Genomic DNA, 27,941 nt, shown 5'->3' with positions numbered 1-27,941 from the left:
GAGATAAAAAAGTTATCAAACTTGTGCATAATTATGAATGTTTGTGGTGGAATATTTGGTTAACTGAAATGCTTCTTTAAAGAACACCCATGGGCTGTCCTGGTGGTGCAGCAGTTAAGTGCGCATGTTCCACTTCTTGGCGGCCCGTGGTTCTCCGGTTTGGATCCTGGGTGCGGACATGGCACCGCTCGGCATGCATGCTGTGGTAGGCGTCCCACATATAAAGTAGAGGAAGATGGGCATGGATGTTAGCTCAGAGTGAGTCTTCCTCAGCAAAAAGAGGAGGACTGGCAGCAGTCAGCTCAGGGCTAATCTTCCTAAAAAAGTAAAAAAATAAAGAACACCCATGCCTTATATGATAACAAAATTTGTTAGTATTTTGAACAGTTATCTATTTGTTTTCTTCTGTTCTATTAATGGTGCAAATTATGCAGGAGGAGGAATGATCATCAGTGATTTAAATTTAAAGGCTTGACCAAGAGTCAGAGGTGGACTGTGTAAGAAAGTGTTCACAGATGAAAGCGAAAACTCCATCTTTATCTCTGATTATGTCTGGCTTTTACCCTTGGCCAGGATAGGGCAGTTGGATTTACAGTGTTTTCTTCTTTTTTTCAGAAACACATCAACTATCACACAAAATATTTGTTTTTCTTAAACTTATTTTATTGCAGTAACATTGGATTATAACATTATATAGCTTTCAGATATACATCATAACATATTTTGAATTCTGTGTAGATTCCATCATGTTCACCACCCAAAAACTAATTATAGTCCATCACCTCAAATGTGAGCCTAATTACCCATTTTGCCCTCCGCCCTCTCCCCTTACCCTAAGGTAACCACCAATCCAATCTTGGTTGCTATGTATTTGTTTGTCATTGTTCTTATCTTCTACTTATGAGTGAGATCATATGGTATTTGACTTTCTCCCTCTGACTTATTTCACTTAGCATAATACCTTCAAGGTCCATCCTTGTTGCCACAAATGGCTGGATTTCATCATTTCTTATGGCTGATTAGTAGTCCATCGTGTATAAACACCACATCTTCTTTATCCATTCGTCTCTTGATGGGTACCTTGGTTGCATCCAAGTCTTGGCTATTGTGAATAATACTGCAATGAACATGGGGGTGCATGTATCTTTATGCGTTTATGTTTTCAAGTTCTTCGGATAAACACCCACAGTGGCATAGCTGGATCATGTGGTAGATCTATTCTTAATTTTCTGGGGATACTCCATACTGCTTTCCATAGTGGCTGCACCAGTTTGCACTCCCATCAGCAGTGTATGAGGGCTCCCTTCTCTCCAAATCCTCTCCAACATTTGTTGTTTCCTGTCTTAATTACAGCCATTCTGACCAGAGTGAGATGATATCTCATTGTAGTTTTGATTTGTGGTTCCCTTATAGCTAATGATGTTGAGCCTCTTTTCATATGCCTGTTGGCCATTCGTATATCTTCTTTGGAGAAATCTCTGTTCAGATCTTTTGCCCATTTTTTAATTAAGTTGTTGGTTTTTTGGTTGTTGAGATGTATGAGTTCTTTGTATATTTTGGATATTAACCCCTTATCTGATATATGAACACAGTGAGCTCATCAACAAAGAACTGGAAAATATAAAAAACAACCAGTCAGAAATGAAGAATACAATACTGGAAATGAAAAATTCACCAGAGGGACTCAATAGCAGAGTAAAGGATACAGAAGAATGGATCAGCGAGCTAGATGAAAGACTAGAGAAAATCACCCAAGCTGAACAGAGAAAAGAAAAAAGAATTGGACAGAATGAGAACAGTCTAAGGGAACTCTGGGACAATCTCAAGCATACTAACATTCATATTATAGGTGTCCCAGAAGGAGAAGAGAGAGACTTAGTGTAGTTTTTAAAGTCCACAACTCCCCTAATGAACCCAAGGGTCAGTTCTTTTTGTGTTTCTATTATCTTTTACTGATTGTCTTCACCTGGTATAACTGGTTTGGCCAGAGGGACATAAATACCCCACTGGGAACTTATCTTCTGTAGCAAAGATTTATCTAATGCTGCTCTTTGTGGTTCAATTGGAGATGAAGCTTGCTTGTCTGTGTGTGAATAAGGACCCTTGGGAGCTTGTTTTTGTATGTCTCTCAGACCTTCAATGCTTGCCTGTTCTCTCTTTCTCTTGTTTAATAGTATCATCTATGTTTAAACAAAAGCCATGTGTGAGTATGCCTTGTGGAGACTTGTGAGTCCTTTCAGATATCTGAGCTTGTGAAATCTTTGCAGTTGGTGACTCCACTGGAAGTATTTTTAGATCAGTAGGATAAAACCACAATTTTATATCTTTACCATTTCACAAAACTTTTCTTTTGTATTGCCTGACCCAATGAGCACAAGTATGTGTTTAAATTTACGTGTACCAAAGGAAGCTGATATTGATGACTAAGACACAATGTCTATGCAATTAAACTTGAAAATACATATTCCTAACATGCTTTGGGATGGATTATAACTTCACCTCATGTAGCCAATTTAGGGGTAACTGCAAATGCAAGGCCATTAACAAATGGCAAGAACAGTTCTATGATTTTTTTCCTATCAGAACTTAGGATATCATCCTGGGTTTGTGTCCAAAGATAAATGTTAACAAAGCTACTGTTAGGTCAGCCCTGTGGAAAAATAGTACAGTTGAGCTGGAAAATCTGATGCTAGGGAGAGATTGTGGGTCAAAATTAATAATAAATGGAAACAGGTGGAAGCATTCATAGGTGGATCATGATCCCACAGCAGAAAAAAATCAGGATAATTTCAAGAGACCACTTTAGATCAAGATATAGTACCCTTACCATTTCTCTAGTATGTCACTGATTAAAGACTAACTGGGAAAATCCTGCAGATTTGTTTTACCAATAGTAGAAAGCTTGTAAATCTGCTAATTTTTAATCTCTACCTAAAGACTCCAACTGGCTAGTTTGGAGAGAAGTAAGGTATCCACATTGATGACTCAATTTATGGATAGATGACTAAAGCTATAGCTTTGTTTGGGGTTTGTAGGTTACATTTTTTACGGTGTTCTTACCATGGGGTCAATTCTATCTCCTAGAGACCCTAGAGTGGGACACAGCCTGGTCTTCCTGCACCATCCGCTCACTTTCCTGTGTTATATCAGACAGTGCCCTGCTGCTGTTTGTAGGGTTTTCATAGCCAATTTTTTCAGAAGTGGGTGGCCAGTTCCTTCTTTCTAGTCTGCCTTAGTCTGGAAGCTCTGCTGAAACCTGTCCACCATGGGTGATCCTGCTGGTATTTGAAATACTGGTGGCTTAGCTTTCAGCATCACAGCAACATGCAGCTGCCACAGTAGGGCAACTGACAGATATGTGGTGTGGTTACCTGACTGGGAAATGAATCCAGGCCATTGTGTTGCGGTGCCAAATCTTAGCCACTAGACCATCATATCTGGCTATAGGCTATATTTACCGTCTGTTTGTTTTTCAGATAATCTGAGAAAACACTACCAATGCATCACACAGGAGATAGAATGCTGAATAATAGACCGTCTGTGTGACCACAAATGAATATGATATGTTGCTAAGCTGCATGATATAATGGGAAGTAGATTCCTGTTACTTTTGAGGTATGTCAGAGCTTGATTTGCTCATTTAAATATACCAAATGTGGAGTGGAAAGAATGTGTTTAAGAAGAGCAGAAATGAAACCCAGACAGACTTAATGGAGACTAACTTGGGTATGCTTTAATGGACGAGTATTACTGATATTTCCCCTTTGGAGATATGCAAAAGACATTTACGGGAAGCAGGATGGCACACCAGATGCCACAGTATTTGGAATAGAATATATTCAATTGACGGTCTCACGGGGGCATGCAATACTTTTGAGTGAAACCTTTTCCCCAAATTGCACAAGCCCATGGATGTCCAATGGCAACAAAATATCTGGTGGTTTAGTTAGCACTGTACCCCTTTGCAGATATTCTTCAAGAATTTTAGTTGCTTATCTTGAAGGTATTAAATCAATTCAAAATAATTTTCACAGAAGCTTACCTCTGTGATGATGAGAAAGAGTTGCTTTTCAAAGCAGGGACACTAAAGGGATCTCTGTTGCAGAAGATGGACTTTGGCTGGAAATTGGATTGGAAGATGAAGCTATACGTGAGTGGACAAACAATAATTATTATAATGGAATATCACAGCCATCATAATTGGTGAAAGAAGGCTTGCAGCTTATGCAATAAAATATATTGGCTGTTTTAAAGATGATTTATTTTACATGGATCATTATATAATCTAATGTCTCTAATGTCTAGTGGCCAGGAGTGCTAGAAGGCCAGGCTAGGAGGAGGTGTTTGTAAGAGCACTATGATAAGCTTAATTTATCACATGATGTTATTTCAAGTGTGTGGTCTTTATTGTTTTGTAATGGCCTGATACCACAGATATTTCTGTCAATTTTACCTTCCCTGTGATTCAACTGGTTGAGAAGAACAGATAAAAAAAAAAATTATGTTGGTCTTATTGAATGAGGGGTGGTAGCTGGATTGTGTTACACAATGACACCTGGAAGCTAGTGTATGAAACTAAAACTCTACTATGATATCTGGGATATGATTGCGCCCACAAACCAGAGAAAATCCAGAATTTACTAAACAATGGCCTTCAATCACCACTACAGTCACTGAGAATGTGTGGTGCATAGCCAAATTTGTTTCTGTTGGGAAGGAAAAGGTAATGATACTGTAACTTTACTTGCTATATGGTATGTGGGACACTAATCTTCCTGATACAGCTTTATGGTATAACAAAGCATTTGTAAGATCATTGATGAGAAAATATTTTGTGATATTGATTTGAAACCCTCAGATTTTGTAAAACCTATCGAATTAGACTGAGCAAAAACAAAAGTAAATTGGCCTTAATAAATTAAAACTGTATTTTGCCTTCAATAACATAAATAACTTTATATTAATTAAAATTAAATCAAAAATAGCTATATATTAATATAAAAACTTTAACTGGATGATGCAGGAAAAAAGCAATCCAGTGGTAAGAAAATATCAAAAGATTTTTATACGAATAAGATCACTATTAGTATGTTTTGTTCACAGAATTTTTATTTCCTACTGCATGGGTCCAAATCCTGGAGGTCACTGACATATAATAGGCTTATTCTTCTATTTAATGTATTGTTTAAAGTGCTATAAGTTTACAAAGATACTTGAGACTATGTGGAAAAGAGATATTGATTGAGGTCAGAGGATGGACTTGGAAGGAAGTGTTAGAAGCAGGTGAACAATCCTTTTTCTCTCTTTACCCAGGACGTCTTGGGAAAGAAAGTAAGTTGACTCAGTTAGGGGCCCTTGTGAACATGCTAATGATCTCTTGGAAAACACACTTATGGTATTTAGCAGAGGCAGAATCTTTTTCTATGGAATGCTTGAAGCAGGTTGCATGACATCTGTCTTGGATCACTTGTGGTAAACAAATCTATAATCTGTCAATTTATGGGGCATGGCTTTCTGGAAAATCTCACATAAGCAATTATCGGAGTATAAAATGGCATAACCTAAATAGCTCCATTTTGTGTAAGTGATGCCTGACTGCATTATTTAACAGAAGTCACACATTATGCATCAACCAGAGAGCATACTACAGCAGTAAGAAAGGCCTGGATAGCAGCACTGGTGGTCCTGGTCTCCTCCAGTTTCTATTGTGTCTCATGATTCCTTATATCCCTTAAGTTATTAGTAAAGCTTGATATTAGATAAGATCTCTGATTTCTGTACATCTGACTTGGCAATCTGATCCTTTTTGTTTTCTCAATCAATAAAGCCAAAAGTTTCGCATTTGAATAGATAAACAAAATTGATAAATCATGAGAAAGACTAACCAAGGACAAAAAAGAGATGGGGAGGAAGAAAACACAAATTTCCCAAATGAGGAATGAGAAAGGGACAATTACTACAGATTTCTATTGAAACTAAGACTAGTTAGAGGGTTTTATAAACAGCTTTTTGCCAATAAAAGTGAAATTTTAGATGAAATTAACTAATTAAAAAATCTTTCTGAGATGTATAAAAGAATAAATGGAAATTTTGAACATTTATCCATGTGTTCACTTAATTATGTAATTCAGACCATACCTCAAAGAAAAATTCATATTTCTTTCCTGGTGAATTCCACAAAATATTTAAGGAAAAAATAACACCATTATACAAAAATTTTTCGGGAGAAAGGGAATGATGAGTGCTGCCTAACCATGATGCTAAAACCTGAAAAAGATTTTACCAGAAAGAAGAATTGCAGGGTGATTTTCACATGAATAGAGATATAAGAATCCTAAGTAAAATGTTAGTAAATTTAATCAAGAAACATAGAAGAGGATAATATGTCTTGATCAAATTGTACTTGTACCAAGAATACAAGATTGTTTTAGTATTAAAATTCAATCAATATAATTTATCACCTTAATAGACAAAGGAGGAAATCCATCAGATCATCTCAATAGATATAGAAAAAATGTGACTACATCAATACCGTTCATGAATAAAATTCTCAGCAAATACTAATAGAATAGAAAGTCTTTGCTGGTAAAGAGAATATAACAAAAGTTCTGTAAATTTCAGTACATTTCATGGAGAAAAATAAACACGTTCACCCTGAGATAGGAAACGGGTTGAAAATGTCCACTATAATCACTTCTGTTTAATGTAATACTTGAGGTATTCCAGTGTAATAAGACAGGAAAATAAAATGAAAGATATTAAGATTGGTAAATAAGAAATAAAACTGTCATTATTCACAGATAACATGATATCATATATAAACTCAAAGCCTCACTTGAGCCAGAAACAGAGAGAGGAGCTCTCTTTAATTCAACAAGCCACAAATGAAAGTAAAAGACAAGCCTTTAATCACTTTACAGTGATGGTATAAACAAAAGGGTAACACTAGAGTAAGCAACAACCCACCTCCATTACGTTACCCCCAATGGAAAAATGTACCAGTCAAAAATCACATGGATCAACACAGATGTGGGGGTCATCTCACTGCTGAGGGAGCCTGAACAAAAGGTTTCTGTAGTTTTATGGAACTGGGGGTCAAAGAGGAGTGCTGGGGTGAGGACTAATAGGAGTGGAAAAGTACTGAGTACTGAGTCAGAGGAGAACATTGTCTTCAAGATTCCCTGATAAGCAGACTTCCAAATGGAGGTGCCTGGGCTAGGAATGCAGATATACACAACGACATGGCCACCTAGTGAGGCCTGAGTCCTTGACTTCAGCTCCCCTTAGATACTATAAGGCCTTGGCTGTGTATCAAATCTCGTGTGAGGAATTCTGTTTAAATTCCACAGTTGGCTATGTTCAAAATGGTAAGCTAGTTACATCTTGCCTTGTATTTCCATCTGCCTGGACCTTGGCTCCAAATGCAGGCCCCCAAGTCATCAGGCTTATCCACATGTAGTTGTGTGATTCCTCTTCCTGGACACTTGTCATATTTAAAAAAAAAATAATAAAATTTACTTTTAGAACAGTTTTAGAATCACAGATATTTGAGCAGAAATTGCATAGTTCCTATATAATCTGTGTGCCCACACGTGCAAATCTCGCTGACTATGGACATCCCATACCACAGTGGTACATTTGTTACATTTGAGTAACTTAGATGGAGACATCATTATCACAGAAAGTCTATAGTTTACAATAGTGTTGACTCCAGGTGCTGTGCATTCTACTGGTTTTGACAAATGAATACCAATATGTATACAACATTATAGTATCATACAGAATAGTCTCACGGCCCTAAACATTGTCCATGTTTTATCTACTTAGCCTTTCCAGCATCTCAACCTCTGGCAACCACTGATCTTTTTATTGTCTCTGTAGTTTTGTCTTTTCTAGAATGTCACATAGTTGGAATCATACAATGTGTAACCTTTTGAGATTGGCTTCTTTCATTTAGTAATATATCTTTTGATTTCCTCCATGTCTTTTCATAACTTGATAGCTCTTTTCCTTTTAGTGCTGAATGATATTCATTGTCTGAATGCGCTACAGTTTATTTATCCACACACCTACTATGGCGCATTTTGGATGCTTCCTTGTTTTGAATATTATGAGTAAAGCTGCTATAAACATCCATATGCAAGATTTCTCCCTTCAGCTTTACTGAAATGTAATTGATATATAACATATGTATAAGCTTAAGGTATACAATGTGATGATCTGCTACCCGTATTTATTGAGAAATGAGTACCACAATAAGGCTAATTAAAGAATCCATCACCTCACAGAATTATAGGGTTTTATTTTGTAGTGAGAACATTTAAGATCTTCTCTCAAGTACATAATATGTTATTGAACACAGTCATCATACTGAATATTAGATAGCTAGAACCTATTCATCTTAAACTGGAAGATTGGACACTTTGACCAACATCTTGCCATTTTCCCCTTTTCAGACCCTGGCAGCCACCATTCAATTCTCTCTTTCCATTAACTTGGCTTTCTTTTTTTAAGATTGCACATAGAAGTGATATCATGTAGTATCATGGTCTTTCTCTGCCTGACTTGGAGGGCAATGGTGGGAGTTCTCATACTTGGTCCCTGTACCAGTAGGCCTGCTAGTGGACTATGGCTGGGAGGGGCCTGGAGTCACATGTGTGAGCTTTTGTGTGGATATAAGTTTTCAAGTCATTTGGGTAAATACCAAGGAGCATGATTGCTGAATTATATGTTAAGAATATGGGTAGTTTTGTAAGAAAGTACCAAACTGTCTTCCAAAATGACTGATTTTTTTAATCCAGTCTTTCACTACTGCCACACTGTCTTGATTACTGTAGCTTTATAATAAGTGTCAAAGTTAAGTAGTGTCAGTCACTAAACTCTTTCCTTCTCTTCAGAATTGTGTTGGCTATTCTGGGTCTTTTACCTCTCCACATAAACCTTAGAATTAGTTTGTTAATATCCACAAAATCAGTTATTTGGATTTTGTTAAGGGATTGCCTTGAATCTATAGATCAAGCTGGGAAGAACTGACAACTTAACAATACTGAGTCTTTTTATTCGTGAACATGGAATAGCCCTCCATTTATTTAATTCTTTGATATCTGGCATCAGAGTTTTCTAGTTCTCCTCACACAGATTTTGTATATACTTTGTAAGATGCATACGTAAGTATTTCATTTTTGGGTTGCTAATGTAAATGGTAATGTGTTTTAATTTCCAATACTACTTATTCATTGCTGATATATAGGAAAGTGAATGACTATGTATATTAAAGTTGTATCCTGCAGCTTTGCTATCACATTACATCCAGCAATTTTTGTCATTGGTTATTTAGGGTTTTCTACATAGATAATCATGTTATATGTGAATAAAGATGATTTTATTTCTTCTTTCCTATACTATAGCTTTTATTTACTTTTATTTTCTTATTTCAGTGAATAGAAATTCCAGCATGATGTTTAAATTAGTGGTGACAAACAGATCATCTTTGTCTTCTTCCTGATCTTAGTTGTAAAGCTTTTAGTTTCTCACCATTAAGTACGATGACAGCTATAAGTAGATTTTTTTTTTTCAAGTTAAGGAAGTTCCTCTCTTTTCCTAGCTTACAGAGTCTTTATCATAAAATGCTGTAGAATTTTGTCAAAGTTTTTCTGCATTTATACGTAAGATCATGTGATTTTTCTTCTTTAACCTGTTGATATGATGGATTACATTAATTGATTTTCAAATATTTAAGCAGCCTTTGCATATCTAGGACACATCCCAACTGGTGGTGGTATACAATTCTTTTTACACATTTTTGGATTGGATTGGACTAGATTTTGTTGATGGGCTTTACATCGATGTTCATGAGAGATATTGGTTAGTAGTGTTCTTTTATTGTAATATCTTTGTCTCATTTTCATATTAGGGTAATACTGACCTCCTAGAATGAGTTAGGAAATATTCCCTTCTGCTTTTATCCTCTGAAAGAGGTTGAAGAGAAGTGACATATCACCTTCATTAAATGTTTGGTAGAATTCATCAGTGAACACATCTAGGCATAGTGCTTTCTTTTGTGGAAGCTTATTAATTATTGATTCAATTTTATTAACATATATGAGTCAACGTAGATCACCTAATTCTTCTCGAGTAAGTTTTGGAAGATTGTAACTTCAAGGAATTGGCCCATTTCATGTAGGTTATCAAACTTGCAGGCATAGAGTTCATGGCAATTTTTATTATACTTTTTTATTATACTTTTATTTTTTATTATACTTTTAATGTCTCTGGAATTTGTAGTGATGTCTCCTCTTTTGTTTCTGATATTTGTGTCCCCTTTTTTTCTTATTTAGCCTGACTACAGCTTCATCAATGTTATTAATCTTTGCAAAGAACCAGCTTTTAATTTTGTTGATTTGCTCTATTGATTCCTTATTTTTAATTTCATTGGTATATGCACTAACTTCCAGTATCCCTTATTTCTACATACTTTATATATAATTTGCTCTCCTTTTTTAGTTTCCTAAGGTGGAAGCTTAGATTTTTTATTTCGTATCTTTCTTCTTTTCTAACATATGTATGCACTGCTATAAATTTTTCTCTAAGCAGTGCTTTGACTGCATCCCACAAATTGTATAAGTTGTGCTTTCATTTTCATTTAGTTCAAAATATTTTAAAATTTATCCTGAGATTATTCTTTGACCCATGTGTTATTTAGAATTGTGTTGTTTTTTCCTTAATTGCTTTTTTGGGATTTTCTAGATATCTTTCTGTAATTGATTGCTAGTTTAATTCCACAGTAGTCTGAGAGCAGGCATTGTATGATTTCTATTCTTCCAAATTTAAGATGTGTTTTATGGTCCAGAATGTTTTCTATCTTGGTGAATGTTCCATGTGAGCTTGAGAAAAATGTGTATTCTGCTGTTGTTGGATGAAATAGTCTACAGATTTAAGTTATATTCAGTTGATTGATGGTGTTGTTGGGGTTGGTTGTGTCCTTATTAATTTTATGCCCACTGAATCTGTCCCTTTCTGATAACAGGGTTTGGAGTCTCCAAATGTAATAGTGAATTAATTATTTCTCCTTGAAGTTTTACCAGTTTTTCCTCTAATATATTTTGATGCTCTGTTGTTAGGTGCATATACAATTTGGATTTCCATTTCTTCTTGGAGAATTGACCAATTGACCATTATGTAATGTCCTTCTTATCCCTGATAACTTTCCTTGATTTGAAACCTACTTTGTCTTTAACTAATATAACTTTCCACTTTGTTTCGATTAGTGTGAGCATGGTTTATCTCCCTCCATCCATTTACTTTCAGTATGTATGTGTTTTTATATACAATATGAGTTTCTTGTAGACAAAATGTAATGGGATTATCTTTTTGATCCACTCTGACAATATCTGTATTTTAACTAGTTCATTTGGATCATTGATATTCAAAATGATTAATCATATAGTTGGGTTAATATCCGTCATAGTTGTTGCCCTTGTTTTTTGTTCTTATTTTTGTCTTCCACTCTTAATCTGCCTTTTGTAGCTTTAAGTGAGGTTTTTATATGATTCTTTTTGTTTCCTTTCTTCACATAACAGTTATTCTATTTTATTTTTTAGTGATTCTCTTAGGGTTTGCAATATACATTTATAACTAAGTTCAATTGCAAGTAACACTGCCCCATGTCATGGGTAGTGCAAGTACATTGTAATAACAAAATGTTCTTAATTTCTCTCCTGTCTCCTGTATTATTACTGCCATTCATTTTACTTATACATAAGCATACATAATTGAATACACTGTTGCTATTATTTTGACAAACTGTGTGCTATTAGATCAATTAAGAATAAGAAAATAAAAGTTTTTATTTTCACTTCACTCATTCATTCTCCAGTGCTCTTTGTTTATGTAGATCTGAGTTTCTGGCCTATATAATTTTCTTTCTCTCTTTCTTTCTTTCAATAGTTCTTTCAGGGAGATCTACTTGTGACAAATTCAATTAATTTTTCATTTTCTAAGAAAATATTTATTTCTTTTTCTTTCTGTGTACAATGTGATGATTTAATATACATATACATTATGAAATGATTATCACAATCAGGATAAATAGCTTGTCCATCACCTCACATAGCTACCATTTTTTGTGTGTGTGATGGGAACACTTAATCTACCCTCTTTGAAAATTTATTTTATACAATACTGTACTATTAACTATAGTCACCATCTTGTACATTAGATCCTCAGGACTTATCTTATTCATGCTTGTACACTTTGACCAACATCTCCCCATTTCTATGGTAACCACCATTCTCTTCTCTGTTCTATGAGTCTGACTACTTTTCTTCTTCACTTCTAAAGGATAATTTCTCAAGGTATGGAATTTTAGGTTGCTTTTTTTCTCTCTCTCAACTTTTTATTTCACTCATCTCATTTCTTGCTTGGAAGGTTTCTGAGAAGTCGGATGCAATTCTTTTCTTTTCTACTTGTTGTTGTGGTCTCAGTCTAATGATATCATGATTGAGGCTGATGACTCACTCAGGCTCATATTAGTTGTAGCAAGTCCCCATGGACATTTTCTCTACTGTGACCCATGTCTTGGTTGGACTGGCCTTTGTGGTTTTTATGATGACTGTTGGACACAAATCAGCAAAAACCATCAGGGAACTTTGAGGAACAAGATGTATTACTCACTGATCTGGAAGGGTTCATGGTATTCTCAAGGGCCACAGAGCAAGTTTACAGGTAGAGAGACAGAGAGTGCAGACTTGGGGCGCTGTGTTTATTTGGGTCTGAGAATAAGTATACAGGGTTTTGTGGGTTCACTTTTTATTTGCTAATTTAAAGCATAATAGTGGGAATTAGGGCATGGAAGGAATAAATGGGGTCACTCAAATAGTCAGTTTTCTAGGTTACCCAAGACTTTTCTGAAAGAGGGAACTTTACAGGAAGGGGTGGCCTAATTTCTTATCTGGTTGTTTTGCTAGTAGTTATGTCATATAACTGGTAATATTTATATTCAAGATGAATGTATTTTGAAATGAATGCCTTGGGAATCAAATCTTAATTACAAGCTCTTCCATTACAATCAAAGTGCTTAATGTCAGGTGCTTACACTTCACTCCTCTACAGGTAAGATATTTTTTCCTCTGGCTTCTTTCAAGATGTTAAAATTTACTTTTTATTTTTTGAAGTATAAATATGATACACTCCAGTATAGTTTTTTGTGTGCTTTTGCGGGGGAGGGGAGTATTTATCCTAAGAAGTGTTCTCTAAGCTTCTAGGATCCATGGTTTTCTGTATGACATTAGTTTAGGGGAAATTCTCAGTCATTACTGCTTCAAATGTGGTTTTTGTTCCTTTCACTCATTCTTTTTCTAGTATTCGCACTACATGTATGTTACATCTTTTGTAGTTGTCCCACAGTTTTGGGATATGCTGTTCTGTTTTTTTCTTCAGCCTTGTTTTCTCTTTTATTTTCAGTTTTTGAAACTTCTATGGTCATATCCTCAGGCTCAGAGACTGTTTTTCAGCCATGTCCAGTCTATTCATGAGCCGATAAAAGCATTCTTGATTTCTGTCACAGTGTTTTTGATCTCTAGAATTTCTTTTGAACTCTTTCTTAGGATTTCTATCTCTTCTTATGTTGTCCATCTCTTCTGACTTGTCTACTTTTTCCTTAAAGCCCTTAACATATTAATCATAGTTTAAAAAATTTCCTGGTCTAATAACAACATTTCTTCCATATCTGACTCTGATGCTGATACTTAGTCTCTTCAAATTGTGTTTTTCTCTTTAGGATGCATTGCAATTTTTTGTTGAAATGTGGACATGATGTACTGGATAGAAAGAAAACTGTGCTAAATACACCTTTAATAATGTAGTAGTAAGATGTTACACAAGGGGAGTGTTCTATAGGTCTCTGGTAAAGTCTCAGTCTTTGGTGAGCCTGTCTCCTTGGACTGTGTACTTCAGCCGTGCTTTTCAGGTCCTTTCCAATCCCTGCTTAGGAGGCACAAGAAGGCTAGAGGAGACTAGAGTTGGATATTTAATTTCCTCTAGGTAGGTTAGGCTCTGATAACATCCCAGCAGGTTAAGCTGAGGTAAAATAGTTTCTCCTGAGGGCAGGCCTTGTTAAGAAGAATAGAGGACTCTGACATATTTAGAAATGGTTTCTTTTCCCTCCCCCTGCCAGAAGCAGACAGTAGTTTTCTCATGTATTCACTGTATAGACTTGGTAGAGATAAAACTGACAAAATTGTGGAAGCCCTCATACAACTTGTTTCCCCTGGCATTTGTATCTTTTGGGCTTGTCCACATCAAGCATCTGGTAATCCATCAATTATAGTTCAGGTTTTCCTACCCGGTCACTGGTTCCCATGGGAGTTTCTGCTAATGGGTTTCTGCTTTGGAAAGTTGTCATTCTCTGTAATGGTCTGTCTCTCCAATTTAGGGACAGAGGTTTTCTCTGTAACTTCATTTCTCTGACAGATCAAGAAGAGTTGCTGATTTTTCAATTAATTCAGCTTTCTACTTATTGCTAGGAAGATGTAATTCTTTCTACTACTTTTTGTTAGGAGGGAGTAGTGATTTCTAAGTTCCTCACATGCCAAACTGGAACTAGAAGGCTCCTTACTCTCATTTTGAAAGAAATTTAAATGAAATCCAAAGGCTTTACCAAGAGCTGTACTGCCCAGCAGGTGTGGTTCCTGTCCATCTCTTAAACCTTAGTTCTATCCTTTCCATTTCCTCTTCCCCTTTGGACACAATTATCTTTCAGTGTCTTGAACTTGTCAAGGTCTTTTCAATGTTGGAATTTTGACATGTAACAGTTCTTCCCATGGTAACAACTGGTCATCCTTTGTATTTCAGCTTAGAAGTCAGCTTAAATTTCAGCAAAAAATCCCCTTATTACACAGTAGTATCTCCTTCTGATTTTCCATTATGGTGTCCTGTTTGTTGTCTTCTTAGCAGAGATCACAATTGATAATCACTTTATTAAGTTGTTTTCTTTTTTAATGTCTGACTGTAATAAAACTGTATAAGATAAATGTAGGTGGAACTTTTATGCTGATTTTTTCTTGTTCTATTAATTACTGTATACACAGCTCATAGCATAGAACCTGGCATAAAATAGATGATAAAATTTTATAAAAGAATGAGTAATTGGATAAATAATTATTAAAACTAAGTCAGAGATAAAATTTTAACATATACAACCTCATACTTATAGACAGAAAAAATTGAGTATTAGATAAAAGAAAAGAAAATCTTGCTATGGCAAAGTGGGGAAATAAGTGACAAATTCATCTTTTTTGAAACAAAATAACAGGACTGATATTTTAGTCTTGACTGGCAATGTTTCCATGATGGTTTTGAGGCTCACTGTTTTCTCCTTGTTACATTCTACTTACCCTAGTTATGTGATTGATCTAACAGTTCTTTTTTTGAAAGATATATGTTCTTTTAAAATATTGTGGAAAATCCCAGTGAAGCTAATTAGGCTACAATCACTCCTGGACAAATTCCAACTGCAGGACTCCATCATTAATGTCATTAGTGGGTATAAAATCTTTATGATCTTTGCTTGTATTTGGTAGAAGATGCTATGCTCTCAAGCACTGATATAGGGATTTCAGGAGATGCTTTATTAGGCTTGAAGCCTGATATAAAAAAGCACAAGAAAGCCCTCTGCAAATCTCAAGCACAACTATTTGGCCAAACCAACACAACAGAGTGAGATGGACTAAACCTCTGAATGATAGTTTTCTTTGTTGATCCTACTGGAAAAGAAATTACTCAAAAAAAATTTCCCTGGCAAATAGTTAGTTGCTGTCTTATGTAGACCTAGGATTTGTTTGCATTTTTGATAAATTATCCTAATGGGAAAATTGTATTTCTCTTGTGTCATGATTTCTTTGAAATATAGCTACATGGCAAGTAGTAATTTTTGAAATACTTAGAATATTTCAGAATTCTCCATGGAGAAAATGGGTAGACAAAAGTATATGAAGTAAAATATGTCCTTAAGAAATAATGCAGTTTTTTACCCTTGGTGTAGAAAGTAGATGGAATGTGATTTCTAGCTCTTTATGAGTGAAGTTAAAATTCGTCCTTCAAACTGTGAACCAGCTTCTGAAAGGTAAGACTTTAATAGTTCATAGCGCAAAGCAGGCTTTGCAGTTGTTTGAATTTCTTTATTACATAGGAAATTATAGCACTTGAATTTGTGAGAATTGAAAAGTTTAAAAACCTTCTGCTGGCGGTACAGGGATTTCAACGTAAATCAAACTTAGATTCTGATTCCAGTTGTGCCACTTAAAATTAAGTAACTTTGGAAAAAGTTAATTATATTTGAAACCTCAGTTTTTTCAGCCAAAAATTGGGGATAAGAATTCACGTTATTTTAAACATGAAAATGATATATTTAATGTAATTTTATATGTATATATATACTTACATGTGTTTGTGTGTGTATATATACATATGTGTGTATGTACATATATAATGTATGTATGTATGGACATAGCATCATACACAATTTTGCATAGCAAATAAAACAACAGGTGTTCTTGTAATGTTAGTATTTCCTTGCATTAAAATATTTTTGTCTATTTCATTGAAAACAATGGAATAAAAATATTTGTTTTCTCACCATGTTTTGTTGGCATTTCAGAGGGATATAAACTTATGATACATGCTGATATGCTTACATTGTAGCTTCAGATAGGTTATTAAAAAAATGAAGATTGATTCTCCTTGTTGGTCCAAGAATTATGTTACATATGCTGTCATATATTTTATCTTATTCAATTCTCACAAAAATTCACTAAGTATCTAACATAATTTCATTTTATAAGATGCAAATTATGACTCAGAGTATTGACCAACTTTTTTGAAGGTGTTAAAGCTAGATTTAGAAAAATAAAATTTACTGTTTTTGAAATATCTTTTGCAATGAGGTATGATGTATGCATCTTATAAAACATGAGTTCTGTAGACATTTGAGCAACACAAAACTGTTTCTGCATGTAAATTAATGATAGGATTTATGTAAAAGTCCAGTACAATAAGGCTTTTTGGCTTTCATGACATGAAAACTCAGTCTAGTGAGTAGGAAGAGAAATTTATATGCAGATGTAATAGACAATTGGCTAAATGAAGACTTCCTCAAGGGAAGTTCAATATCACAGAGAATTGGTGGAAAAAATTAGAAAGTTACTGGTCAAGGTTTATATGATACTTGTCATGGATAGATTAAAAAACTCTTAAGATGAAGTCAGCAGCCATCTTATAACCTTAACAGGTATACTTATATAGAAAAATAGGAGACTGATGGCAAAAAAGTCATTCCTCAGTCACCAGCACCATTTCTGCCTTCTGACGATATGACCCTTGACTTAGACACTTAGCCTCGATGAATCAGTGGATGCCCTGTGATGCTGGGAGTCTACCTTATCTGAAAGGAATGACACAATGTAAGGGTTCTATCTATAAACACTTGTCAAATTAATGAATAAGTAAAGATTAAGCTTCCAATACACCTTTCCATTATATTTCCCAATATTTTAGAGGTAACCTGCTTTTGATCTGTGAAATTAGTATCTACAAAACAATTAGTATCTACAAAAGAATTGAACTAAAGAGATTGAAAAGCACTTTGGATATTTGAGGAAGAGTATAAAGTTGGGAGTAGAATGATTATGAAGAATTATATGATGTGACTTTGTGGAGGTAACCTAGTTCCAAGTAATCCAAGGTCTTGTAGGCCACGGTATCCCAGGAAACTGGATTTTACTAAGTGTGTGATAGAAATGCACTGTAGGGGTTTCAAAAAAGGTAGTGATATGGTTTGAATAAGATTTAAAGAATATTATTTGGGATGCTTCATGAGAATAGATCATTGAAGGCCAGACCAAAAGCAGAGAGAACTTGCAAGAGGCTACTACAGCGAACCAGGAAGGCAATGGGTGTAGTGGTAATGATCAAATATGTAATATATATGAAAGGAAGCGTTAACAGGGCTGATTGCTTTTTTCATAAATAAACTGAGAAGAATAAAGGAGTGCAGGATACTGTCAGATTTAAATTCAGAACACTAACATGGAAGGTGGTACAATTTAATTTGGTAGGAAAAACCTGGGGCAGAATAGGTTTATTATAGTATATTAAACTTTTAGCTTTATAAATACTAAATTGATATTTACTTAGAGATGTCAATTAGTTAGTTTCATATACAGCTTTAAAAATTAGGCAAGAGATAGAGGAAGAAGGCACACATATTTAGAATGCTTAGCATTTATAGTTCAGGAAAAGGAGGAAGATTCGAGTAAAGATGCTAGATTTCAGTAAGTTGGTAGAATATCAAGGACAGTAATTGTTATGGGTCACATGCTATGTCAGATAACACGATTATGCTTCCATTGTGTCATCCCCAAATTTATATGTTGATTTCCTAACCTCCAGTACCTCAGAATGTAACCTTATTCGGGGATAGGGTTTTTACAGAGATAATAAAGTACAAATAAGATCATTAGGATGGGCATGAATCCAACATGACTAGTGTTTTTACTAAAAGAGAAAATTTGGATGCAGACATGCTTAGAGGGAGAATGCCATGTGAACATAAAAATGGTCTTCTACAAGCCAAGGAAAGAGGCCTGGAACAACTCCTTTCCTCACAATCTTTAGAGGGAATCAACACCTTGATTTTGATTTCTAGAATCCAGAATTGTGAGATGATATATTTCTATTGCTAAGCCATCAAGTTTGTACTACTTTGTTATGGCAGCTCTAGAAAACTAATAAAGAGTTTGTACTGAGAAATGGAGGTGTTGCTGTAATGAATTCCAAAAAAAATGTGGAAGTGGCTTTGGGATTCAGTAATGTGTAGACACTGATAGAAAAAGCCTATGCCTTGTGAGACTGTTGGTAGAAATATGGCATTGAAAGGTACTTCTAGTGAGGGTTCTGGAGGGAAAGAGGAATGTTATAGAAAAAGGATCTATCATGCGAGAGAATATAGATCATGAACAGGAAGTTGCTAGAAATATGAATAATAAAGCTGAAGTCTCAAGTGGAAATCTACATCTTTTTGAAAACTGGAGGAAGGGCAATTATTGTTATAGAGTGGTAGACCTAGCAATTAACACAGTGACCTTTTGTCTACAGCCTTCTATTCAGTTTGCAGATAGTCAGATTTATGATTTTTCTTTGATTTTTGTATCTTCCTTAAAAGATATTCCCCACTTCACTCTAACCATAATGTTTTCCAAAATTTTTTAGAAGTTAATAATTTTTAGCATTTTTTGGTTTTATACTTTATATGAAGTTTTGATCCATTTGGTATTTATTTTGATATCATGAGTTAAATAGGGATTAACTTCCACTGTTTTGTAAATGGGCTTTTTTGTATTTGCATAATTATGTTTTCACCATTGATTTGAAATCCCAGTTTCATTGTTTCTAAAATCCTATATATATATTTGGATGCAATTCAGGACTTTCTTCTTTTCCGTTGATCTCTGCTGTTCTGTGCAACTTAATACACAAAATAAATGCACTTCTTCTATGATAGATTTTGATATTCAATAAGCATAGTACTCCTTTATTACACTTCTTTTTCAGAATTATGTATGTTCCTGCCTATTTATGTTATCAAATTGAATTTATAGTAAGCTAGGCAGGTCACAAAAAGAGTTCTGTTATTTTCAATGTGTTTTAATTTCAGAAGGTTAATTTAGCAAGATTTTATATCTTTAGAGCTTTGAGGTTTCCTACCCATGAGGAGGGTAAGTTTTTACATTTAGTCAAGGCTTTTTTATGCTCCTCAGTAGTGCTTTATATTTTCTTTCTGTTACTTATTCTTTGTAGGTCGCTACAATCATCTAATGACTTCCAGCAGTTGTGTTTCAAATAAGCTACATCTGGACACTGTATCAAGGAATTATTGAGTCACAAATCCCAGTGTTCATTAAGGGTGGCAGTATTAGGCCTCTGCAAAAGTTGCTAGGCTGCACATATGTATATGGTAAAAACTTCTGAAAACATCTTGGCGCTAGTATTATGGGGTTCCAGTGACATTGCATGAGTAACTTCCCATTAAAATCTCCTAGAGCCAGTGTTGCTTGTTTCTTGTTACTAGGATACGAAAGGGACAGTGGTGAATTTGGTAGGGTTTGTAGAATTTCTCTAATGATCATGGACTATGTTATTCTTAGAAACTTGCCTGATAGGTTCAGGTTCTGTATTTTGGCTAAATTTATCCGTCATACTTCACTAACCCTATGTATCATAGCTCTCATATCCTCCCAAGCTTCTTCATCTGAAAAAAAGGATTATGTTGTTGTCAATGTAATGAATTCACCCACTTTGAGTACAGTCATGTCCAAATTTTATTTAAAAATGTGGCAATATCTTAAGTATATACACCCTTGGGAAAAAATGGTAAACATATATCGCATTCCTTTCCCCATAAAGGAAAACAATGTCTGACATTCCTTTGATTCTAAAAGTTCATTTGTAAGCATAAAGATATGCAAATTGCAATTAAATTCTGAAAGAGTAATGAGCCAAACTAGATGATTATACAGATTAGAATGTTGCAATGATTAAGATCATGTGATACTCTTTCAAAGAATATCTATATTAATGAATAAAAAGACTTATAAACTAACCCAGTTTCACATACATATTTAAAATGAGCGTATTTCGCTTAGGATACTTTTGATTGTAAATAACAAAAAACTCAACTCAAATTGTTTGGAAATATAAAGATACTTGTTGTTTGGCTAACTTAGCGAACTTCAAAGTTATGGAAAGCTTCATAGTTAGTTGATAAAATGAATCAATTATGTTATAAAGGAGTTATTTTCTTCATTCACCGTGTCCAATTTCTCACATTCATCTTAAATCTGGCTCCCCTAGCCCTAAAAGGATTGCTAGATGTAACAAGTCAGAGAAAGGGTTCTTTCTATGACTCTGGTAGAGGTAATTGACCCTAATGATCAGGTGGAAATGGAGATGCTAGAACATAGTGATGGCAAGGAAAAATATTTTTGTCTCTCAGGAAATCCACTTGGTTACCTCTTTCTTCTCTCACCCAATTGTGACAGTAAATGAGAAAATAAGGAACCCTGTCCTGAAAGAGACAAAATGAAGACATTATTAGACCTTTTAGGAGTGAAGTTATGAGCTACATTTGTAGGTAAGTCACTGAGACCAATCATCATGTTAGCAGAAGGTTAAATAAGAATAGAATTGGTAATACAGGAAGAAGATGACAAGCAGTCATTGCAACTCTAAGATCAGGTGCAGCGGCAATGGACATACTTAGTTCTCTTCTAATTCTCTTCTAACTTTCCCCCTGGAAGAGGGTCCTAGTGGAGCTGTTCCCAAAATGCATATGAATAAATGGATTCAAGCAGCATAAGAGGTGAACTGTGGTATATATAGTGATGTACTACTCTGCTCTCCCTTTAGGGAAGAAGAATTTTTTGCTCCTGTTGCTGGGAGTGCTGTTAGTAGTCATTCTCTTCAAGGTTAGCTTCTTCAAGGTTCACATAAGTTGCAGAAGGCCTCCTCATGTAAGATCTCATGCCCTTTCCCAGAGAAGTTTCTCATTGCCTCCAGATCAATAATTACGTTCAGGTGTCAGAAGACCCCAAGAAGGAAATATAGTGCTGTTTTAGAAGGAAATAGTTTATTTGATTAAAAAATGCAGAATCTGGATAATAGGTACTAGTAATAGATGGAGGAACATATATAGAAATGGATCTCTTGCATAGTCAAACAGAGGAGAGCAAAATATGATGACAACATGCTGTCTCCTCAGGTTGAAGGGTTTCAATGAAGTAATCTGCCACAAGTTGTTGGCTAGTTTCCCTAGAGAATTGTGCCCTATGAGAAAGTCAGTGGTGGACTTTACTGATGGAATTTTGGGCATTCAGCAGTAGTAATAGCCAGATAAAGACTGATAAAAGATAGATCATGTTCATTGAGCCTATGTAGAGCATTCATCTCTGCCATAGTGACCACAAAAGTGTCTGGGGGAAAAGGCTGAGTGATATTTACAAAACAGGTCATCTTGTCAACCAGACTTTTGAGAGCGTTCTCTGCACTGGATTCTCTCTGATAGGTACCTATACAGAAACAAACCTTGTTGCATTTGGAGACCATTCAAGGGGAGACAACTACTCCTTCAGACTCCTGTGCTGTCCATTCTTCCATCTTTTTCCTTTCCCTCATTGTTCATCAAATCTGTAGTCACTGTCCACGAGTCAGTGCAGATGCATAACTCAGGCCATTTCTCCTTCCATGTGAAGTAGAAAACCCTACCCACTGCTCAAACTACTGCTTACTGAGAGGATTTCCCTTCACTACAATCCTTCAAGACCTCCTTCAAGTGAAAATGCAGTGTAGCAATTGCCTACTTTTGGTGGTTGCTGCCGTAGTAAGCAGATTTATTCACACACTTGGTCTTATGTTTTATTCTTTCTGTTTCTCTGCTTATTTTGGTTTCACTTTTCTGTCATGTTAATAACTTCTTGAAAATATGTTTAGTGCATTGGTTTTTCAAGATTTATCATTTTCTAATATATGCAAATATGTTTTTACCTGACTCTCATAACCTTTGATACATTTTATTTTCATTATTGTTGAACTCAAAATATTTTGTAGTTTCTGTTGTGATTTACTTTACCTATGACTGACTTAGAAATGCACTGTTTAATTTTCAAACACACAGGAATATCCTGGTTAATTTTAGATTTTTATTTTCTAACTTATTTTCCTCATCTTCAGAGACACACCTTATGATTAGAATTCTTTGAAATTTTTTGAGAACTGCTTTATGGCCCAGCATATAATCAATTTTGTAAAATGTTCCATGTGCACTTGAAAAGAGTATGTATTTTGCAATTGTTGGATGCATTACTTTCTTATGTCAAGAGATTAAGTTTGTTAATGATGTTGTTTAAACTTTTCATATCTTTATGAATTTTTGGTGTGTGTATGTTTTTGTAATTACAGAGACGTGTGGTAATATCTTTCTATTACTGCTGATTTATCTCTTATTCTTTTCAGTTCAATTTTTTTAAAAAAAATATGTTATGAAACTGTTTTTAGGTGCATACCATCTTATAATGGTTATCTATTTCTGCTATATTGACCTTTTGCCATTGTAAAACCTTTATATCTGGAAATGCTTCCTGCTCTGAACTACCTTTTTCCAATATTAGTATAGAAATAGTGCACTTTTTTCAGTTAGAGTTTATTCCACTATTTTATTTTGACCTTTTATCCTCTTATTTAAGTGTTCATCTTGTAAGGCTCATACCATTGAGTTTTGTTTTCATTTGGCACTCTGAAGATCTCATTCCTCTAAGTTCTTGCTTTCATTTCTTTTAAGAAATTGCTTGTCAGTATTATTGTTACTTCCGTGAATGAAATATGTACTTAAGGTTTTCTCTTTTGGTTTTATGGTCTTTTGGTTTTATGCTGTACCTTTGCTATTTATCCTTTTCAAAAATTTATCCTCTTAAAATTTTATTACTCATGAAATTTGTAACTCGCTATGAATATACAGCTTAATGCCTTTCTATAATTTTGGAAAAATTTCATCCATATCGCTTCACATATTTTAACTACCCTAGTCTCTTTCTTTTCCCTTTCTGGAATTGTAATTAAATTAAATGTATGTTGGAGCTTTGCACTGTGCCTTTTAAATGTATTTTATGTTATTTTTGCCTTGTCCATCCTTTTATCTCTGTCTGCTTTTGTTTGCATATTCTCTTCTAATCTCACTTCCCATTTGTGAATTCTCTATTCATATGCGTCTAATTTGCTGTTAAACCCACTGATTGAGTTGTTAATTTCAGTTACTACATATTAGTTTTCAAGTTTTTTTGATTCAATTTATTATTATTATCCATCTTGTGCTTTAATTATTTGAACACACTAAGTTTACTTTAAAATGCTTCTTTTTTCATCCTTTGGATCATCTATACCTGTTTTTATTGCTATCGCTTTTCAATTAGGCCTTGGATTCTCCTATGCTTTGTTATTTTTGTTTTTGTGCCAGATTTTATATTTAAAATGTTGTAGAATTAATACAGGGATTTTATGATTCTCAAGGGTCTTTAAGGCTCAGAGGCATATATCCTCCCTGCCTGCCAAATCCATGTGAATGGAATCAACTTGTCTACATCTGAGGTTTAGTAGTTGTGTAAAGTTTTTTGAGCAGTGAATAATCTGCAAATTTGGGTTTGTGTCTATAGTTATACAGTTCTTCCCTCTTGTTTTACTCTGTCTTTACCATCAGATGTAGTGTCTCTGAAAAATCAATGCTTCTTTTCCTTTTCAACTTTCTGTTTTTACTAGGATGTGCTCCGTGTTTATTTGCTATGGCTTCCCAAGGTGCATGCCTAGTAACCCCAAGAAGCCTCAGGGAATTGGTTTTCCAGCTCTTGTTCACTAAAGGAAATGTTTTGAAGATTTTTTTAAAGCATGTGACCTCACTTCATTATCACATTAATATTCTTATTGGGTGAATATTCATTTCTTAAATATAATTTCTCCTTCCTGATTTGATCCTTCTTTTCTTTCATTTTCTACTTTTTTCTAGTATTATGCTATTATGCTTGTTTCTAGCTAAGATGCATTCCATCATAGGTAAATATTACTACTCATATGTAATAAAATAGATAATTCCTAAAATATACCTTCTTATCTTATACCCAAACTGGGGTTCATGAATTCTAGATGTAATATTCTTTTTATGCTGGACAATGTCTATAATTCTCATCAAATTGACAAAGACTCAGATGGCTTGTTCTGATGCAGTCTTCATAGTGAAACACTCAGGAACATTAATAATAGACGTAATTCATTGACCCTTTATCAGGTGCCAGGCACTTACCAACTTTTAGGGACTTTACATATAATAAAACAACCACCCCAAGAGGTAGGCGTGACTGGTGTCCCCATTTCAAAAATGATGAAATTGAAACACAGAGGCATTTATTAAGTTGCTCAAGATCACCTAGATAGTAGGTGGCAAAGCTAGGATTCCAGCACAGACAGTGCAGCTCCAGAGTCCACATTACTCATCATTGTGCTGTCTTCTCTCTCCAAGGATCTTTTGGATCTTAAATAGGTATACACTGAATGAGAAACTTGTAGTCACTATTTGGTCTCAGTAATTATCAAATCTCATTACCACTGGCTAGCTTTCTTCAAGTAATGGTGAGAAGCCCGAAAAGTTTTATTTAATTATAGAATTATGAAGAAGGAAAAAAAAATTGTCAGCAGAATAGAATAAGGTGGAGCTGCATAATAGTATCATAGGCAGTTGGACAGGAAAGGATTTGGGACCATCTAGTTCAAAACCTTTGTTTTCCAAAGAGCAAACTGAGCAGGCTTGTAATTACATTTTGAAAATGACTCAAACCCGTGCCTTTTTACACTGAACTTGGACTTTTCCTTTGAGTATGCTGCTTTTTCAAATCTGATCACTGACGTTCTATTTTTGAACTCTCTCAGTACCTAAGAATCATTGTCAATAAATCTATGTCCCATTGTCCTCTACCTCTCTTTCCAGTGCCTATTTTCACTGACCTGACTACCTTTCTCATCCTAAGAGTTTTGAAAAAGAATAATAGATGCTAATGTAATAGTTGGTGATAGTCATGAGCCATTTAAGTTCAGTTCAAAAATATTTTCTGAAAATTTAGGTAGTGTTGTGTGCATTAAGATTTTTGGGAAGGTGAAGATTAAATGAAGAGAATTACAACTACTTAAAAAGCTTACAGAGAGTCAGTCAGACCAAGTAGTGGCTACAGGGAATAATAATTAAATAACTTTGTAGTTATTTGATACAGTTCAAAGTCTAGTTTCTTTAAATGTAATGAAGACTGAACATACTTTGAGACATAAAGGACTGAACATCTAATAGTGGAATATCATAGTATCAAGTGAGTTATTCCAGAAGAGACATTGTCTTTGGTGCTATGTAGATCATATTGCCAAGATACTCACTAAAAATACTAGCAACTCAAAGGTTTAACTCCATGCCTCTTTATTTAGAATTTATCACCATCACCAGAAAGCAAGTTTCTGGAGAGCAAGAACCCTTTCCATGTTCATCATAGCAAACTTCTGTGCCAAAAACTGACACAGTTTAAATAATGCTTTATTAAATGTAGCGCTTGACTCTCGGGGCTTCTTCTCCTCTTGGAGAAGAAGATGCACTAAGACTTTGAGAAAGAATATTTTACTTGTAGTCCCGACAAAATCATCTGAGGAGAAGTAGAACTGTCAAAAGAAGATGTAATGGGCTCTTTGGTAAAAGAATTCAATAGATATTTACAAAATGTTTATTGTGTGTAAACCACTGTGGAAGACATAATGATTAAGATGTGTCCATAACATAATAGTTGTATTCATACTCATGTTCACAATTTCATTTCAGGTCCTGTGCTGAGCTCTCACCCCTGAAACAGGCCTTAAAGAAGAGTAAACGGGACATAGTAACAATGTAACAGAATTTGTCCTCCTGGGCCTCACTCAGGATCCTGAAGGGCAAAAAGTATCGTTTGCCATGTTTTTACTCATCTACATTGTGACAACGGTGGGTAACCTGCTTATTGTGGTGGCTGTTTTTGCCAGCCCCTCTCTGGGTTCCCCAATGTACTACTTCCTTGTCTATCTATCACTCATGGATGCGGTATATTCCACTGTCATTTCACCCAAATTGATTACAGACTTAGTCTATGATAAAAAGACAATTTCCTTCCCAGCTTGCATGGGACAGCTATTTCTAGAACACTTATTTGCTGGTGCTGAGGTCTTCATTCTGGTGGCAATGGCCTATGATCGCTATGTGGCTATCTGTAAGCCACTGCACTGCTTGACCATCATGAATCAACAGGTTTGCAACCTGCTGGTGATGGCCTGGCTTGTGCACTGGTTTTGTGCACTCTATGGTTCAACTTCTCTTTGTGTACAACCTCCCCTTTTGTGGACCCAATGTCATTGATCACTTCCTGGGTGACATGCACCCATTATTGGAACCTGCCTGCACTGACGCTTACATGGTAGGCAGCACTGTGGTTGCCAATGGTGGAGCAATCTGTATGGTCATATTTATTCTTCTACCAATCTCCTATGGAGTCATCCTGAATTCCCTTAAAGCTCACAGTCAGGAAGGGAGGCACAAAGCCCTGTCTAAATGCAGTTCACACATCACAGTGGTTGTCCTCTTTTTTGTTCCCTGTATTTTCATGTATGTTAAACCTGTTTCCAACTTTCCCATTGATAAATCCATAACTGTGGCTTGTACAGTTATCACTCCCATGTTGAATCCTTTAATATACATCTTGAGAAATTCAGAGATGAAAAATGTCATGGAAAAATTCTGGTGTAAGAAGTTAAGCTTACGTAGAAAAGAATGTGTCACCCACACTGAACCCATTTGTTACTAGTTCTAAAGCAACAAACAGGCAGCACATTCTGGCAATGGATGACAGTGAATTCAATGGATTTTCTAGGGATGCTTTTCTGTATTTATACAAGAACATTGAAAAAAGTAGAATACATTGTCCTTTGAAGTTAGAACTAATCTAATAGAGAAATTCTGGAGGATGAATAAAAAGCCTGGATATTTGTCCTATTTCAATAAAAAATTTACTAATTTCACCTAGTAAGTTAATTTTTCTCAGTTTATATTCAAACAGGATTTTAAAAGAGTTATTTCTTTTCAAAAGGGAAAAATAAGCTACCTTTTAAAGTTTATTTCTCTCAAAGTAATGGCAAAGATATTTGGCTGACACTTAGAACAAATTTCTGGGGGTGACATTCATGACTATGAGCCCATTGCTTTGCTGTGATATGGGATTCTTGGTTGGAGGCAATACTGATTGGGATTTAGTTGCAATGAATAAAAGTTTTGTGACACCATGTACAGG

General features: G+C 35.0%; 1 pseudogene; it reads left to right on the top strand.

The window, feature by feature from the left end:
- The first annotated feature begins 26,494 nt into the window (after window positions 1–26,494).
- On the top strand, window positions 26,495–27,600 carry LOC124228551 (olfactory receptor 4A16-like; annotated as a pseudogene).
- Window positions 27,601–27,941: the final 341 nt, after the last annotated feature.

The sequence above is a fragment of the Equus quagga genome, chromosome 17 (genome assembly GCF_021613505.1).
Source record: "Equus quagga isolate Etosha38 chromosome 17, UCLA_HA_Equagga_1.0, whole genome shotgun sequence".
NCBI classification, from domain to species: Eukaryota; Metazoa; Chordata; class Mammalia; order Perissodactyla; family Equidae; genus Equus; species Equus quagga.
The sequence above is the reverse complement of the archived record's forward strand: the minus strand, read 5'-3'. Positions and strand labels throughout refer to the sequence as shown.